Here is a 12,571-nt window from a genome sequence, read left to right as displayed (position 1 = left end):
GTGAATGATCTGCCAGAACATCCCTAATTGGTTAGAAGACCTTACTTCTGGAAATGTGATAGAAATAGACTGTCTACTCCTCCATCAGGAACAAAATGTTCTGTTGTGCTGCAAATGAGATTGCTTCCTTATGCAATCCCAGGTACGGCTACCTTTGTACCTGGAAACCCAGGGGTTGGCTCCTGAAGCACCCACCTAAACTGTCCTGACTTTATACTTAGACTTGCACCTAGACCAACTCACATTATTCTTCATACACTATAAGTGCAGAATCCTGAGCAAGAACAGGAAGAAAGAAGAGGAAAACAACTATGAGCATCTGTGGCTGGGATCACTTTGCCTAGGAAGAGCCTTCTCATGAAACGGGACTGGTGCCCTTGAAGGCTGTGAGAAAATTCAATGAAAAATAGATTTAGCAATTCCTTTTGGACTTCCAAGTATATGCTGATAAGTGCTTCACTGATCACAACCAAGTCATTCCTTCAGATGTAGTTTTCTGGAGATATCCTGTACCCACCACCTGGGGAGCTAATAGGGTTCCAGTCCTTTTTGGCATTAACATCATCCACTTCTGTGCTGATGCTGTGTGTCCCTAAAGTAGAAAGTTGCACTGATGGGTCATGTATGTAGACACATACTTGGGGAGAAGCATGCAACTTTCAGGAAACAGGGGATCTGAAAACATACCAACCAGTGGGGATGTGACCTGACACCCCTGGAAAGCAAGACATGCCAAATTGTAATCAGAAGAACCTACATTTCTAGGAGAGAGAAAAGGATGATCCCAAGGCTGGGCAAATGATTTAGGAGGGAGGGGATGTCTGGCTGCATCTTTAACTGGTGAAGCCTGGCAAAGAAACTATCTGCAACTGCACCAGAAGTTGGCTTTTGCTTTCCCTTGTGCCAGTCCTTCTCATCTAGGTACCCTGCCTGGCCTCTAACAGGATTCCCTTTGATATTCCTTGCCCACTGGAGTTTGGCTAGTTTTCCTTTTTCACTCCTTGCTGGGGGTTGAGGTGGCTGGCTGAGATGCTCACTGGCAGATGCTCAGACCATCTCTTTGGACAGGTGGCTGTTGGCAATAGATTTTCCAAGACATACTTTCTGCCCTGGAGTGTGATGCTGATCTCATCTGATAGCTGTGGCTTGGATAAGAAGCTCTGCGGAGGGCTGTTTTTGCACAAGAAACATTCCTGAGACCTTCAACCTCCAAGTATCACCAATGACATTAAGCTCACTAAGAGCCATAGCAATACTCATTTTATGCATGCCTGCTGCATCTAGTGGTTAAACAGCATCGAAATCTATGACATAATGATACACATTCAAATAGCTGCACTTAGGGAAAATGGGGAGGAAACAGTGCCCTATTGTATCTGTTTAACCAAGGCAGAAATTTAAGTGGGCGTGCCTAAACTGCCTGAGAGCATTCCAGCTCCAGCCTCTTGCTTCTGTAAGATGATGCCTCTCACTGCAGTTTCTAGCCAATCTGGGTGGGCATTTACCCGCACACGAACACACATTCTTGCTCGCAGGCATGCACACGTAGCAGCCTGGCCGCACCCAGTCCCACGCCACCTGCATCTCCCCTGCCTCTGCTATTGCAATAGGTATTAAAAATAGATAAAAACGTAGGATTTGCAAAGTGCGTTGGTGAAGGCAGGAGCCAGAGAGTATAAGAGAGAGAGGACAAGTGCAAGCCACTAGCACCACTGAAAAGATTTTCCCCTAAAAACTCATTGCAGGTTGTTCTGCCCATGCTCCATTGTGACAGGACCTCTTCCCTTGCTTTCCAAAGTTGGATCTGAAAAATCTACACTCTTTAAATGCTATTTGGTTCAGTGTCTGCACTTTATAAGATGGAGCACTTAAAGGCCACAGATTTGAATCCTAGCCAGGGAGATTAAGTACTTGAGAACTGAAGCTGAGGCCGTAATGTAATCCATTTCATTATTTTCCCTTTAATTCTAGCGTAATAAAGAGTGGAGATCTCAAGGGGAGAGCTGACTGGAAAGTGCAGTCTATATATAAAATTTCCACTCTTACCATATTAATCTTTCCAACAAATGCGAAGGAAAAATAACTCAGCATATGCAGCCTTACACATGGAGTCACACACATAGAGAATGAACACACACACACTCTTCCTCACTCCTTTAACCAAAAAGCCATCCTTCCATTGAAAGTTCAAAAATGGAAATTTCCACTGGTGATTCAGAACAGCTGGCAGGACTTGAAGTGTCTCCTCTTTTACTGCTGGGATTGATTTCTCTGATTCACCCCAGGATTTCATTTAAGATAAGATTGTAAGGCTGCCAACATTTGAGCCAGGTGCTTTCCTCTTCTCTTGCTCGGTGGTCACAAAAGACATTGCAAACTTACTGCGTGTACAAAGATTGAAATAACATGCAATGCTGGGCTAGGAAAGAGCATTACACAGTTAAACATCAACTAGAAACTTGTGCTTTCCAGGAACATCCAGTCTGGATGCTGTGCCCAGGGCTGGGTGGAGGCGAAGGAAAAGAGAAAAGGGGTGTCTGAACTAGACAGAACACAAAGTTGATTGCCAAATTTCTGGCATTACTTATGTTTCCTCCAACCTTCTTGACAGCCCAGGAGCTCCTCTAAGCTAGGTGGAAGAATGTCAATGTGCTGCCATTTTTAGTAGTCAAACTGAGAGAACTTGGCAGGAAGAAGTCAGGTTTGCAAAGCTTCTGGCTTGTGGTACAGAGAGAAAGAGAGCATGTGCCAGTGGATTTTGGCCAAATTGGACCAATAACCTCAGCTAAGGAGCACCTTTTAAGCTAAAAATTGGCCCTGCTCCACTCCTCTCCCCTCACTCACTCTCACCCTTCCTCTAGTGGGATGGGCCAACAAACTGTCCCTGGAGAGCTGCTGGGCTCTCCAGACCCAGCAGCCCTGGGATGCTTTGCTTGGTAAACAAAGTTACACACAGTCCCAGTAACAGCCATGCCCCAGGGAAGTGTTTAATGAAGGTTTAGTTGCCAAATAACCTCCTTAAAAATGCAAACACAGCTTCAGCTAATGATATCAGCAAACCAGCAACGCATCAGAGAGATGATACTGCCCTTGGTGTGTGCATGCTTTCCCATGGCAAATGGAAGCTGCAATCTCCCCACAGCAGGTTCTGCTCCTTTTCCACAGTTGTTGCATTGGCTGATCATCTCTTCCTTGATCATTATTAACAAACTGCTACAACAGACATTTATTTGCAGTAATGGAAAAAAACTGACTGGTGTAGGAGCAGCTCTGCTGAAAAAGCTGTGAAGTGCTTTTCCAGGAATCCCTGGCCACATGTAAGACCTCACCCCAGGGTATAACCTAGCCACTGTTGGGCATCAGACAATGCCACCACATTTTAGGGAGCAAGTAATAACCCACCTCTGGGACCTGCAGGGAGGTTCACATAATCACACAGAAAAATTATTGCCTTTGTGATTACATTCTTAGAAGGCTAAAGGAATTGCTACACATTTTGGCTCTGACCTTCTGTTTGGCACATGACACATCATATCGCATGTGGGATAAGCTAAGATATATTCCTGAAAAAAGTCTATGCTGTAATGGAATGAAGGAATTCCACTTATGCTATGGATCTGAGCAAAATTATTGCTGATCCCCAAGTTACAGAGCCATTATGTATGTAGGGGAAGAAGTTACCATGAGATTTTACATTACATGGGATTAGAGTCTGGATGTTATTCTGGATTGGGTCAACAGATGTCTTCATCAACAGCCCTATGACTTCTCATACTAGGCTTTCATAGCCTAAATAGCTGTTCCAGCTCTAAGGAACCAGCCTCAACACAATCAGCCAGCTTACATTTAGGTTCCCTTGAACCAGAACTGAACTCACACAGTGAATCTGAAGTTGTGGTGAACTCGAACAGCACTAAACCAGCTTCAGCTCTTACCTGACACCCCAACTATGAACTCAATCCAACCTATAATGATTCACCTGTCTGACCAGCACTGTGTTTTTACTAGAGGTAAAGCCAAAGGAAAGCGACAATCTGTGTGTGATCCTGCCAAACAAAACACACATTCTGGATTTATTAAATGACAGTCTGGCTTCTTTAGCAAACACAGCATCTGTTGCCATCCTGTTTCTAATTAAAAAATGTTTGCTGTTACATAACAGTTAATCCCCAATCTCTAAAGTGGTTAATCTAGATGTACACATAGTTAAAACCTTTGCCAGCCAATTGAAATCTGATTTTCCTAACCACTCATGTATTATTGTGAACCAGAGAAACAGGGCTGTTGAGTGTTACTGGTTAGGATGTATCGTGATCTTCCACGACAGCAGAAAAATTTGATAGGTTTGCCCTCTGTCTAACCATCATTCTCTTTACTCACCAATCAGATTTAAGACTAATGCAAGTTGCTGAATACAAATTAACCACCACTTCCTAACAAGCAGTCCTACATTATCAAGCAATGAGAGACTGGTCCTGCAGGCCCAGCAGGGTCTCCACTGCCTTGTTTAATTTATCTCATTGCTTTGCATCTTCTCGAGCATCTATGAACACAGACCCCAGCCTGTCCCTGACTGGATAAGATAGTCCTGCAGTTGTGCAGTGGAGGGACCACCACCTGCACAGGGCTGCAGTAGTTTCCTCTAGCAAGAGGCTTGAAAGCACAAATGTCTCCTAAAATGCCATCAATACAGGGAGAGCCACACAGGAATTGCTGAGGCAGCTGACATCTCCCCCTGCCCTGGAAAACACAAGGCAGGCAGAGCTGGAGGCAAAGGGGCCAGGCAGGCACCTGCCCATTGCCAAGAAGAATAGCCCACAGGACCATATCATGGTGAGATGTGAGCAGCAAAGCAGAGAACCATCTCTTGGGCAGCTTAGGGACCTGCTTGCAGGCTGATCAGATGGCAAGGCGAGCAGGGAAGAGTGCAGGAGCTACTTTAGAAAGGGGTTTGCATGCGTGAGACTGTCTTGGTGAAAGCAGGAAGTCAGACATGTAAGAATGGGTAAGGAGGAGATGAGAGGTCCCAAAAATGCACCGAATAATGGAAGCTTAATAAGGCACCATGTTCTGGGGCATGCTGAGCACCAGGAAACCCTGCTCAGGGGGCATAGCAGCAGGGTTCAGCAAGCCTGAGCCATCTGAATTTGGGTGCTGGTTAATTACACGAAAGGAGGCCTCAGCTGACACTTCAGAAATAATCAGTCTAAGAGGCCTGAAGGCAGGAAGAGAGGCAGCACCCAGGGACTCAGGGGCAGAGGGGCTCCCCTACCCTAGGCCATGCAGAGAGATTCCTCCACGCTGGCAGAGGTGTCTCCCAGCTCTGTTCACCTGCAGCTGGCACTGCCCCAGGATTGCAGTCACCAAATGCTTCCAAAGGTCAGTGGAGTCCCTGGTTCAGCTTTATCTGATCAGATGATGGGAGAGGACTAAGTAGTGATGCAATCCTGCAGACAATGCAGAAAATCAGAGCTTGCCTATTTCTGCTTGTCTGGGCAGAGATTTCGCTGAGGTGCCAAGCAGGCAGGATAACCTGCTCAGAGGGGGCAGTCCTGTCTTCCACCTCAGGGCCCAGCCCATTGCCCATTTCAATCACAGAGAACACTTCCAAGCTGAAGGTGGGCCTGGGGCCATGCACAATTTCACAGGATGTGAATCCTGTGAAATCTTTCAATCCAAGATTAATTTTAAGGCTCAACATGGCTTCTGGTGCAGTTACCTCACTTCAGCAAAGCAGGCAGAAGATGACACATTTGTCCTGTCATTGTGAAGGTCAGTGAGACAAGCGTCCAGATCCTGGGAGACAGATCGCTTCAAGGCATAGTCAGCTGAATGTGAGCCAGCAGTGTGCTCAGGTGGCCAAGAGGGCCGACGGCATCCTGGCTTGTATAGGAAGCAGTGTGGCCAGCAGGGCTAGGGAGGTGATCGTCCCCCTGTACTCAGCTCTGGTGAGGCCGCACCTCGAGTCCTGTGTTCAGTTTTGGGCCCCTTGCTACGGGAAGGACATCGAGGTGCTTGAGCGGGTGCAGAGAAGGGCGACAAAGCTGGTGAGGGGCCTGGAGAACAAGTCCTACGAGGAGCGGTTGAGGGAGCTGGGCTTGTTCAGCCTGGAGAGGAGGAGGTTCAGGGGCAACCTTATCGCTCTCTATAGGTACCTCAAGGGAGGCTGTAGCGAGGTGGGGGTTGGCCTGTTCTCCCACATGCCTGGTGACAGGACGAGGGGGAATGGGCTTAAGTTGCACCAGGGGAGTTTTAGGTTGGATGTTAGGAAGAACTTCTTCACTGAAAGGGTTGTTAGACATTGGAACAGGCTGCCCAGGGAAGTGGTGGAGTCACCATCCCTGGAGGTCTTCAAAAGACGTTTAGATGTAGAGCTTAGGGATATGGTTTAGTGGGGACTGCTAGCGTTAGGTCAGAGGTTGGACTCAACGATCTTGAGGTCTCTTCCAACCTAGAAATTCTGTGATTCTGTGATTCTGTGAAGGCAGGGTCACCTAGCCATGGTTGGCTTCAGATCTCTGCTTGTCAAAGGTTGTTTAAAACCCCTTTTGGGGCTTTAAAGCCCCAAAGGGCTTTAAAGAACCCCCCCAAACCAAGAACCTTCTTTGCTGTATGTATAAAACAGAATTACAGAATATCCTGAATTGAAAGGGACCCCCAAGCATCATCGAGCCCAACTCCTGGCTCCACACAGGACCAACCAAAAATCAGACCATGTGTCTGAGAGCATTGTCCAAACGCTTCTTGAACACTGTCAGGCTCGGTACCATGATCACTGCCCTGGGGAGCCTGTCCCAGTGCCTGACCACCCTCTGGGTGCAGACCCTTTCCCTAACCCCCAGCCTGACCCTCCCCTGTCCCAGCTCCATGCCGTTCCCTCGGGTCCTGTCACTGTCCCCAGGGAGCAGAACTCAGCACCTGCCCCTCCGCTCCCCTCATGAGGGAGCTGCAGGCTGCCATGAGGCCTCCCCTCAGCCTGCTCTCTTGGGGCTGAACAACCAAGGGGCCTCAGCTGCTTCTCATACGTCTTGCCCTCTAGGCCCTTCACCATCTTCATAGCCCTTGTTTGGACACACTCTGATAGTTTTATGGCCTTCTTATGCTGTGGTGTGCAAAATTGCACTCAAGTTGAAGCTGCACCAGTGCAGTGCAGAGTGGCACAATCCTTTCCCTTGATCAACTAGCAGTGCGGTGCCTCACAAAGGTTCCCTAACAAACCTGACTGAAAATAGGAAGCTTGACTGGAGCAGGACCACCAAGCAGGCAGAAGGGAAGCTCCCTCTACATTTGATCTTAATGCCAATAGGCTATCAAATTACTGCTAACATTTCTTCCACAGATCATTTATAAACAGTTTCTGTACTATCCATTTTGGACAGAAGAGCCAATACTCTGCATTTTTTAAAACTTGCATTTTCACCTAAACTTTTCTTAAAAATTGGAAAAGCGACTCCAAGATTCCTAAAGTAATCCTCGTGAAAGGGTGTGGACAGCCTTAGACAAAGATACATATTGATGACAAGTCTAGTGGAAAATTGCCCAAAGATCTGCAGAATCTCTAAGAATCTCTGAGACCTGCAACTGCAGGAAAAGAAAACTGATTCTGTCTAGGCTCTGTCAAAGGGGTCTGTTAGGGTATCTGCTTTATATTGTTGATTGTGTTTGGGGATGACTAGTCCTTAACAACCATATAGAGCCTCTAGCATGCACCAAGATAAAAGGTTTAACACACCTGCATGTATGCACATGAACAGAAGGAACAGGAAATCAGTCACTAGTAGCAAATTTATCATTCCTTACTTTTTGTTACATTAAGTAAAACCGAACAACTCTCCACACTTTCTCTGCAAGGCTTGCTCCATGGATATTGCACTCGCCTTCCATTGCTACTCCACAGAAGTTATTTTTATGACATCAACTTTTATTATGCAAAAGACCTTTTTCTATATTAAAGCCAACAGATTTCATTCATAAGCCCTGGTTCATGGGATAGATCAGAAGAACAAGAAAAACACACAAGAATAGTTTCCTTCTGGAAAGCCAACATAACTGAAGCAATTCAAAGTTATCATGCAACCCTCCCTCTACCTCACATGGAAGACTTGCAGAGCAACTTTTGCTATTTGCTTTTCTTTACACAGAGACGTGTTTGTGGGTGAAAAGTCTTGAAGAGGATATGGGGGATTTAAATCAGTCCAAACGGGAAACGTGATGACTAGCTACCTTGCTTAAGAAAAATATATAAAAAGGAAGAAGTGTTGGACAGAAGAAATAGATTCTGTGAGAGGCATGTCAACTTTTTCTGCCTTTGCTAGGATTTGAATGGAAGACAAAACATTTTCCCCCTTTCACACAGAAAGCCCACATTGCATCTTCCGTCTTCAGGAACTTTCACAGAAATACCAAGCCAAATGCACAATGAAAGGCAGACACTTCTGACGAAGTCCTACCACTAGAGTTTATTATAGAAAGGCAATGAAGCTGCATGTACATCTCTGCAATTATGATGATCCTCCAGCAGAGAAGGCAGAGATAAAATCTTTGCTGTACGCTCTCTTCCTTGTGGGCACATCGAATTACCCTGCATCAGCCTCTAATCAGCACAGCTTCATGTTTACAAACACTTCCGCCAAAACTACTGAACAAGCTCCAAGGGCACCCACCCCTCCCCAAGGATCAACAGTGTAAACAGCTGAAAACTGCACAGTGCTGCCATCCCCTATTGCACAACTAGGCATGACCTTGGCACAGTCCAACACATACCCTCCCACGAAACATGATGTGCACTTGCCTATCATAGGCAGGAAGGCACAAACCCATGTCCCAGGGGGCTTTGGGAGCAGAAAGTGCTATTGTCATTAGTGTCTCCCCACATCTGGAGGACTCTCAGGAAGAGGTACAGCTCTGGAGGCATTGCTGTATCCATCCCATGGCCAGAGAGACTATTCTCGCTTCCCAGGTGCCAGAGAAAAAACATCCTCTACTCTTCCTGTCAAATAGTTATTCAGAAGGAGCTTTCATAGCTTGACCAGGAGAAAGAAAAAATAATCAAATTCTAAGGACTAAGAAAGTTTCCTTCAACTTTTTTTTTTTTCCCTCCTCAAAACTCAGGGGTTAACCCAAAGCTTGGGCTTCTATGTCAAACTCATATTCTGATTCTCTGAGTTTACACAGTGAGGTTTTTTTCCCCCAGATCAACTGGTAAGTACTTATGCAAGAGCCTGTAAGAATTCAGAATGACTATGCAACTACTTCTAGCACCAAAACTGTATTTTTACAGCATTTGTTTGTGCTGCAACATTTACTAGAAATAATTGCTCACTTGAGTGTTCACAGAAAGTCCTTGCATGCCACCGCAGGCAAACTACAACTTCATATTTATACAAGATCAAAATGCTTGGTACATGCCTGTGTCTTTCACAGGTCATGTAATCAATTCCATTCCTTTTCAAGTACTTCTAAGAACTTTTAAAGTATGTTGGATGTTTTCCTTCTTCAGTGCTTGCCTAACCTGTGAATGTTTACTAATTTCAGACCTGCTTCATAACTAAGTTCCTCCAGATTCCCAATCACTTTTTACTCAGTTCCCACGTAATCCGAGGCTCTTCATAGCACAAACAAATGGTGTTACAAGAATGTCACCACTGTCACCTCTGGTCTTGGGGGCTGACTGAAAGGAAGGCTGTCTGGTCTTTGGACCACACTGCGTTCCACACACAACCTTCAAACTGAGCTGATATATCCACCTTCAGTCCTATGACTACTTTAAGCAGACTTGGGCTGCCATCACAGAGTATAAATCCCTGGGATTTCCCACACTGGTTCCCAGCTGTGCTTTCTTGCCTATGTCTGGTCGTGTAACCCCTGTGCAGAGGGCACTGCCCTGCGGAACTGATACAACCAAATCCATTTCAGACAGGTCAGATAACACAGCTCTGGATCATGGTAGGGTTGCAGGGAACCATGCTACGTCTCTGCAGCTATCCTCATAATGTTTATGTGGCGTAACAATAAAACAGAAACAATTTTTGGTTTCCTAGTACTAGGCCTGAACACAACCCTGCTTTCTACCCTAACATCAATGTTTTACTCTTCCCCTCCGAAAGATTGTCCTGCCTCTGCTAGCTCTGTAATATTAAAATGAAAGACATTATATTCCAGTTCTTTACCACTTGAGGTTAACATCTGTGCAGCATTAGAAATCAAAATTGTAATAAATATTTTCATGCTTTATAAGTATATAAACCACCATCCTCTCATTATTTCACCTTCGGGGAGTGCAGAAAACAGCTTTTGAGAACAGCTTTTGTTGAAACTTCATTTGAGTTTCAACTACAAAAATTGGCAGGTTGTGCTAGCCTGATCCTGCTTGATTTCACTAAAGTTAATCCTCCACCTCAGCTCCCTGGTGAGCAGGGACTTGAGAGGCTTCTGTAGAAGTATGCTTCAGAATTGCCCTTCAAGGGTCCTCCTAACTGAACAAACACGCCCGCACCAGTTAGTACACAAAGCCACACACATATCAGTGCTGGTATTTTCTTTTATCCAGAGAGAGACAGGTCTCGCTCCATTCTTTTCCCCTCACATTTCATTAGATCAGCCACAGATTTTGCTTTAGTCTGGCTGTAAATTGTTTTGACCAAATTCATCTTTAGACACTCCCTATTCTACTTGGGTTGTATAAACACCCTCCAACCTATCCCTCGTGGCACAGTCAGAGTAAGAATCTATTTCCTGCCACTCCAACCGGCTGAAGTATTTTTAGTTGAAATTGAATGCACATACCTGTGGCAGGTGAGGCACCAGTGAGAACGTGGATGTGGGCAGACCTTTGCTTTTCTAATGCCAATGGTTTCTACAGCTTATCATTCCAACCAAAGGGAGGTGCCCAACTGTCTAGGCGTCACTCCTCTCACGGAGGATCTGCACCCTTTTACAAAGAGTATACTACTTCTCTCTTGCACTGTTCTTGCTACTAGGGGCAAGACAGATATTCTCCCTCCCCCCCCCCCCCCCCCGCTGATACAGCCTTCCACACAAGAAAGAGCACAGAGATTTCTGGAGTCTGTAAAACTTGTTAGGAAAGCCCCGTGCAGCTTCTGGAAGGAATGACCCTGCCCCATTTCCTCTGGCAGTAAAATTGCCCTCCACATCACTTTATGAGATTGGTTCAGGACTGGCTCTGTGTGCCACCCAAGTTCCACAGCTGAGAGAGCACTCATGGGTTTTCAAGGGACCCAGAAACTTGGGGAGTTTTCATTTAGTATAATACAATCTTCACATAATCTTAATTTGCTGATAACAGGTCTAATCCCATGCATTTTATGAATCATAAATTCAAGCACCCAGCAGACCTGAAGAGCAGTCAGAAGAGCTCCCTTTCTCCATAGGGAACAAGCATTTGCATCTCCACCCATATGTTCACTCATTTTTATTCCTCTATCTCTGGTGCTTTCTGGGCCTGTTTTCTCTTACCCAAGTGGATGCCTACCAAAGGACCCTGTAGAATTAACATTGTTACTGCACTTCTACTCCTGCCTCCCTGCTGCAAAGCCCACAGAAGATGCACACTCTCTTCCTGATTTATAGGAATGCTTTCAGCAGTCAACATATCCGAGTTCTGCACTAATCCTAGATTGCTTTAGAATCATCATACTTGAAGACAAATATGTGGAAGATTTGAATAAACTATTACAAAAAAGGAGAAAGTTAGAACTCAGGCATTCTTCTCAACACTAGTATGTTCCTCATGAAGGTAAGAGAGTTGACTTAAAGAAAACACATCGCCCATATTACAAAATACAGCTTGATTAGCATTCATGTTTTGTAAAATGTGTTGCATTTATACTTTTGTTTGGGGCATTCTGACTAGCATACATGTGTATATTAGATTTATGTTGACACTATGAAAGTAACCTTCCTTCTGGTTTTAATTACTGCAGTAGTTTCTGCTTTCCATTTACCTGTTAGAGAAGAATTTTTTTTGCTTTTCACGGAGCAGAATGCCCAGTTTTTGGGTGGTTCTGGACACTGCATTTCTGTGTTGAATGATCATGAAGGAGCTTCTCACCCTTCTCTGTCCACCAGAGTGGCCAGTATAAATATGTTTATTGCCAGTTGGAACTAGCACTAACCTTCAAGTCTCATATGAAAAGTATATTTTTTCCATTCTCACAAGTCTATTTATATGATGCTGATCTCTGTACAAGACAAAGAGAACTGCCACAGAAATAAATAGGGCAAAAAAAGTCTACTCTCCACCATCCAGCTCGTTGGGTGCTTTTCCATGTAAATACCACCCTCTTGTGTTAGTCTGTAAGCACTACAGGAATCAGCCAGAGAACAAAACAAAACAACCCTTGATCTTGCCAATCTTTACATATTCTGGATTGAATTCCAGGCAGTAAACAGCCCAACCCAGCCAAAACTGGCTCTATTTCTGTTGGTCCACTCTTCAGCTGACACATTTAAAGTATTTATGTCACATCTGAATCGCTAATAAGAATGACCTAGGAGGAAAACATTCTGGCATAGCTGATACTCAAAACAAGCATAACAGGTCAGTGACAAA

This window comes from Netta rufina, assembly GCF_964035555.1.
Source record: "Netta rufina genome assembly, chromosome: 1".
Lineage (NCBI taxonomy): Eukaryota > Metazoa > Chordata > Aves > Anseriformes > Anatidae > Netta > Netta rufina.
This window is presented reverse-complemented; position numbering follows the sequence as displayed.